The sequence below is a fragment of the Papaver somniferum genome, chromosome 1, assembly GCF_003573695.1.
Source record: "Papaver somniferum cultivar HN1 chromosome 1, ASM357369v1, whole genome shotgun sequence".
Lineage (NCBI taxonomy): Eukaryota > Viridiplantae > Streptophyta > Magnoliopsida > Ranunculales > Papaveraceae > Papaver > Papaver somniferum.
Genome location: NC_039358.1, coordinates 197,088,703 through 197,094,994, shown reverse-complemented (window position 1 = coordinate 197,094,994; position 6,292 = coordinate 197,088,703).

Here is a 6,292-nt window from a genome sequence, read left to right as displayed (position 1 = left end):
TGTGGTTCATCTCCTATATTATGTGGTTCTGGGATTTCTTCCATTAGAATGACAGCTTCCCATAATTTATCTACTGTAGTGTTCAGCTTCGGCAAGTTTATCTGTTCCCATACTATCCTTTCAGTTCCTTTTCGTTTATTATGATATGGTTGTTGACCTCCTGAACTTTCTGGTGGTTTATCCATTATTTGAATCTCATTACTACCTCCATGAATTTGAATTTTTTTTGTCTCTATACGCTTTGTCAAATTCTGCTTGATCTGCACTACCCGTGGCTATTAGATTTTGTTCCATTTCTGCAATGTTCCTTCCTTGATTTCCCTGCGACGTACTCGCAAAAACATTTGTCAGTCTTGGGAGTAAACTTGCATTTCCACCTTTCTCATCAGGTACTGCAACTGGGTACGACTCCATATCTCTTTGCTTCTCCTCAAGTGCTATGTACTCCTCTTGAAATTCGTGCAACTCTGACATTGTTATTGTATCCTTTATCCTAAATATTTGTGTATATAATAAATCTGTAGGGAAAAGAGCATTGATAAATGCAAAATAAGGTGTCGCTCATCCACTCTTCTTCCCATTTCGCTTCAATGGTTCTACGGCGTGTTGTTAGATGACGCAAACTCTTATTTGTTCTTCTGCGAAGTCCGAATGCCGTCTCAATCCCTGGTCTTGACATATTATTGCTGATATATTGTCCTAAAAAGACGTTTTGTAAATGGTGAAATGATCCAATGGATTCTATTGGTAGTCCTTCAAACCATTTCAGAGCTTCCCCTGCCAGGCTCGCAGCAAAATATTTACACATTACTGCATCATTGTTTTCCCATTGCAATAGAGATCGGGTGTAAGCTTTCACGTGTTATATTGCACAGGCGCTTCCATCAAATATGCTAGTGAACGCTGGTAAATTGCACTTGGACGGTATCACTGCCCTTTGAATCTGTCTTGTAAAGGGAGTTTTCCCAGCTTCCTCCACTGCTTCCTCTAGTTGTCTCCTTCTACCATTTCTTTTCGAAGTCATCATTTCTCTTAATTCCGCCATTTCTTTAATAATTTCTTCACTGAAGCTTTGATCTATATCTTCGCGCATAGGTCTTTTTAATATTGCTTTACTAAGTCTATTATCATGATTATTCTGACGTACTGCCTCTTGTATCTCATATTCTTCAGCTTATTTTCTTCTTCTCCTACGCCTTTCAATGTTCGTTTCAATCTGTGCTCTATCATGTCGTTCCTCTTCACCTGTGCGATCATGTCGATGTATTGACATTTATCTTTCTTGTGGTGCAACCCGTCCTTGTTCTATATCATCCATCCGATGACGTTCGCGCCGTCTTACTCGATTATCATGATTATTTTGACATAATGCTTCTTGCAATTCTCTCTGTTCAATTTCTTCCCTTCTTCTTTGTCTGTCTCTTTCATTCCTCGCACGTGTAACTTCCCTTTCGCGCTCGTTCTCTTATCTCAACATTTCTCTTCCATGCAACATCATCTGTCCTTGCCTAGGATCCTCTTCTTCTCTTTCAAAATTATTATGTGTGCGACGTAGAAGTTCACGAGGATGCTCATATCGATTAGTTCCCAAATCTTGAACCACATTTCTTCTCCTTTGTTGGTCCTGTTGATTATCATCTACTTATAGGCTTTCTTCAATGGCTTCCATGCGTTGTCTTCTCCTAGTATCTTCTTGATTAGATCGACTTTGTCTTGATGAACTCCTGCTTGATCTCGACCTTGATCGTGTAGTGCTTCTTGATCTCTGTTCTTGCAATCTAAGATTCTCTTCTCTTAAGTCATCATCCCGACGTATTAAATGCGCACGCTCTTCACCTTATCTTTGTCGTTCTGCAATCAATCTTTGTCTAAGTTATGCAATTGTCATATTCTCATCATTCCCCTCAATCCTTTCTGCATTCCCAGTTCTTTGTCTTTCCTCTTCAGTTGAACTTTTTTGCGAAGTATGAACGCTCACTCTATCATAATCAATATCATTGTTCCTCTCTTGTTCATGCTGAGGTCCAATCGGATTTTCGTTTCCTTGATTTTCTCTTACTCTTTCTTCTTGTTGGTCAAGATTTGGAATTCTTCTTCTTTCAGCAATTCTATTGCTCCTTCTGGTTGTTGTTCCCTGTTCAATAGTAGATCCAAGTCTCACCATCTTCAATTTCCAGATCTTACTTTTTTCCAGATTCTATGAATTTACTACCAGGATTTATGACACAAAGTTGTTTCTGGCGCCAAAAATGTAGTTGCAGGAAAACCTACAACCACACCTCAATGTATCTGAACAATAACCTAAGTAATCATAATGAATTCTTTTATTAATTATGAAGGATTATAATTGGATACAAAGGATTACAATGACTTTACTTGCTCTCTAAATAAACTTTCTCTCTCCTAGTTTCTTGTCTAACTCACACTAAAAGATCTCTCCTCTATGTGATGACTTCTTTCCTTTATATAGGATTCCTCATAGTGGATGATAGCTAAGAGACCCATTATTTTCGGAATCACCGTGTGTTACATTCGCTCATGTATACTCACTCATTCTCGCACAGCTTATACTTCGCATAGATCATCACACTTTACTCGTGATTTTGCTGACATCATCCAATACGTCACTTCAACTTTGTCGTGTGCGATAGTCCTCGCTTACATCAGATAATCCTTACTTCGCATATACTTATTGATATATGCGATATTTCATTCCTACATGAGTTGCTGATTTGAGACATTGGCGAAAACTAAAGAAGGTTAAAAGCACAACAAAACAATTATCAAGTTCAAATACGATATCGACTGTGAAGTTTACAATTTTAGTACCAGATAGCAAAGCAATTGACCCAATGCGTATTTAAATTTCTTGGAACACGAATGGAATGCTCGTGGGTATATTTCAGGCTTGTAATCATTTAGAGATCTAGTCTTTTTTTAAAACAAAAAGAAGAGTTTAATGTAATCATTTAGAGATGTAATCGTAAATCTTTATGTATGTTAAGAAAAAAAGAATTTCTGGTTTTGGGGATCACTGAGTTATGTATATATAAGCAGTTAACTATAACAACCGTTTCTGCTGACCATTCAGTTGACAAAGGCATTTCAGCAACTCAAAGAATCTACCAACGATTTATCACAAGATTTCGCACTCTAATAATACAACTCCCTCCCAAATACCGACATTTACAACTGACAAATATTATATATTGCCGTACATACGAGAAAATACAAAGCTCATTCACAAGAAAAATCTGAGTATCATCAGCACCTAGATGCAGTGAGATCATGATCTACAAATAGGTGTGACACTCAACATGGAAGTGGCACAGGTGTATCAGATTCTTTTCCACATCCTGGACAAGTTTCCGTGTAGATGGGTTCTTAAAGTTGTAGTTGTAAGTATTCTTACAACTACACTTCACTTAATCTGGTTATCTCTCTATGTAATCATCATGGACAATTATTTTATTGATTGGATATTCAAATTACTTACAAGATAAATGGAAATCTGTAACAACACTTCTTGTAACCTAAATTCACTTTCTCTCTCTTTCAATCTCTCTTACAAGACTTGTCCTAGAATACTCTACAAAACTACGGCCCTCTCCTTTATATAGGATTTTACGTAGTGGATGACAGCTAAGAATCCCTTTATTTTCGGGATCTCTGTGCGACATGTTCGCTCATATATAATCGTTCATCTTCGTATATATTACATCTTCGCATAACTCCTCACACTTTACCCGTGACTTTGCTGACATCATTTGATGTGTCATCTCAATTTGCTCTGTGCGATGCTCCTCGCTTAAGTTGTATTCTTCACTTCGCGTAATTATTAACTTGTGCGATATTTAAATCCTACATTTTCCTCTTCTCATGTCACTTGATTCTTCAAAACGAGCGATATGAGAAATTTTTCTTTTCAAATCGCACATGTTTACCTTTTATTTTGTCGACAATTATCCGGATTTCAAGCTCTTCTCTACACGTGTTGATTTTCTTCGTTTTTTACCGGCTTGAACCGTCTTCAACCGGTAACTTTTTTCACCTATTTAAGGGTTTTGTCCACAAGATTTGTTTTCTTCATCATTCATCTTCTCTCTCTTGTTGCTATCCATCTTCGTCTGCTACTTCCTATTTTTGTTGTGTTGTATTGATTTCTTCTGCTACTACTCTTCCATGAGCTCTGAATCATTCTTTTCTTCATTATCGATTTTAACCATTACTTATTATTATTATATAGGTCTGATTCCCATACTTTACAAAAAGTTCTTCCGTTAGTGCTCTTCGAATTATGCAAAGACCCAATTCTTCTTCGAGTGAAAATAAAGAATCGCAAAAGAATAAACCAAGTATCGATAATGAACCTCAAAACAAGGAATCTCACAAGAGGAAGACTTCGCACAATAAAGAAGTAAGAAATACTCAACTGTCTTTAAACAATATTATTGCCTCTATTTCTTATCTTCTTTATTTTCGCAGGCTTCTGATACTGAGATAGTTGATGGTAAGAAACAGAAAGTTAAAAAGTCTCGCAAACCCGTACCTCTCTCTTCAAATCTTTCTATTTTAGATTTTAGCGCTATAGATGTTATTCCTGTATCCACAGTTCTACCTTCGCACACTAATCCTCCTATCACTCCAATAATAAGTCAAACTCTTGAAAAAGATGTTTCCATTACCCATATATCTCCCCATGGTTCTGAGAAGAATGTTCCTACTACTCCTTCTCCAACAAATCCTTCTATGGATGAGAATGCTTATGTTACATTCGAATAACTTTTTAAAGATTCTACTGCGGGTAAGGAGTTTTCTCTTAGCCAAACCCTGAAAAGTACTCCTCCTGTTGCCTCTGCGAATCCATTGCATGCAAATCAAAATTTTCCTTCACCCATTAGCTCCAGTTCTCATCCGATCCTTCCTCAAAACAAATCCACCATCCAAACAATTTCTACTACTCCTCCTTCTCTTTCCTTACTGGATTATTTTCCTTTGAATAAAAAGGCTTTGGATAGCGTAAAATTGGCTACTCAAACTCTATCTGATGTTATCAACTTCCCAATCTTTAACCGATGATCCTTCCAAACTTCACTCCTGTTCTGCCTTAAGTCAGCTTCTTCTGGAATTTCTTGTTGACAAGACTTCACGAGATGATGTCCTTTCTCAAATTGACCCGACTTTCCACGTCGCTCTATATGTTTTGGTAATTATCTTTCACACCTTAACTTTTATCTTCTTTAGTGACATTTCCAAGTACTAATCCTTATCTTTTTCTTTTAGGAATCTCATCGTCGTATGGTGCTGGCTGAAAAGCATTTTGAATCTAGTTGTTCTCAATTGGAACTTTCGCAGAAAAATATTTCTTTGGAGAAGGAAATACAAAGATTGAGAGGGGAACTTCAGATTTCAAATTTTGAGGCTGAAAATCTTCGCAGGGAAAATCAAAAACTTAGAGGTACTTATTTTTATCTTTGAGTCACTTATCGTATTTTTATTTCTCGCATGTGTTCCTTTTTGTAAATTTCTCCGTGCATTTGTTAAGATTTAAACCAGAAGCGAACGAATGAGAGATATGAATTTCAATTCCTTGCTGAAGATACCCAAGCGAATAACGTGAAGTTGCAGTCTCAACTAAATCAATTAAATAATCAATATTCGTACGCACATGATCAGATTGACCATCTTTCCCATGAAAATGACCGTCTTACTCAAAAAATCGATTTTCTTAGCGATCAAATATCTTATTTTTCTAAGTTATCACGCGACGCTGACTTACTTCATCAAACCTTATCAGAAAGAACCATACCCTTTTAGGGAAAAACTGTCTTTCTCAAAGAAAGAAGCAATGTTTTCACAGCAGTATTCAATCCTTCATGAAATAAATGAAAACCAAGCGCGAACTCTTCGCGTACTGAAGGAGAAGTACGAGACTTCGCTTAAAGATCTAAGTTCCCGAAATAAGAAATTAATTCAGTATAATATAAATCTTTCTGTGAAGAAGAACCAATTTCAAGAACAATACAGTCAGCTGAAGAATTCTTACGACGTTCTTAAGAAAAAGAACAAATCTCTTTCTTCTGAAGAAAAGAAAATTCGCTCTTCTCAGTGGTTCAGTTGGTGATGGATTTGATAAGGCTATGGAAAGTATGAAGGACAATACCCTTGCTTTTTCCAAATTCTTCCAAGGTAGTCAGATAGGATTGACTGCCTCATGATGATTTCTCAGCATTTTTCGCATAATATTAATTTTTATTTCTACTTATGGCTATTTATCATTTTTGTAGATTCT